Source organism: Penaeus monodon, chromosome 31 (genome assembly GCF_015228065.2).
Source record: "Penaeus monodon isolate SGIC_2016 chromosome 31, NSTDA_Pmon_1, whole genome shotgun sequence".
NCBI classification, from domain to species: Eukaryota; Metazoa; Arthropoda; class Malacostraca; order Decapoda; family Penaeidae; genus Penaeus; species Penaeus monodon.
Window position 1 is genome coordinate 32,170,912 of NC_051416.1, and position 311 is coordinate 32,171,222.

General features: G+C 34.4%; 1 protein-coding gene across 1 annotated transcript in view; it reads right to left on the reverse strand.

The window, feature by feature from the left end:
* LOC119593176 (orexin receptor type 1-like) overlaps nucleotides 1-311 on the reverse strand; it is a gene marked incomplete at its 5' end in the record, with an annotated part of 128,215 nt that overhangs the window by 3,027 nt on the left and 124,877 nt on the right.

Sequence of the window (311 nt, forward strand, 5' to 3'; positions counted from 1 at the left end):
CAGACATGCAAGGAACATACCTGAGATTTAAGTTACAAGTCAAAATGCAAAGCGAGACGAAATTATATGAAAGTCCGAACAATATATATATGATTTGCATTTTGATGCACAGTGCAGTGGTTTGCACGGTAAAGGGTTATCCAGTTATCAACGGCCTTTAGAAATTACTGCATGATGGAATATCACGATGTCATGCAACCCATACTGGCGTATCATATAGGACCAAACAAGTAATCATATGTAATATAACTTCAGATTAAAAGTTTGCTTAAATGAAGTGTAAAGCAATACGAAATATGAATTATTAATGG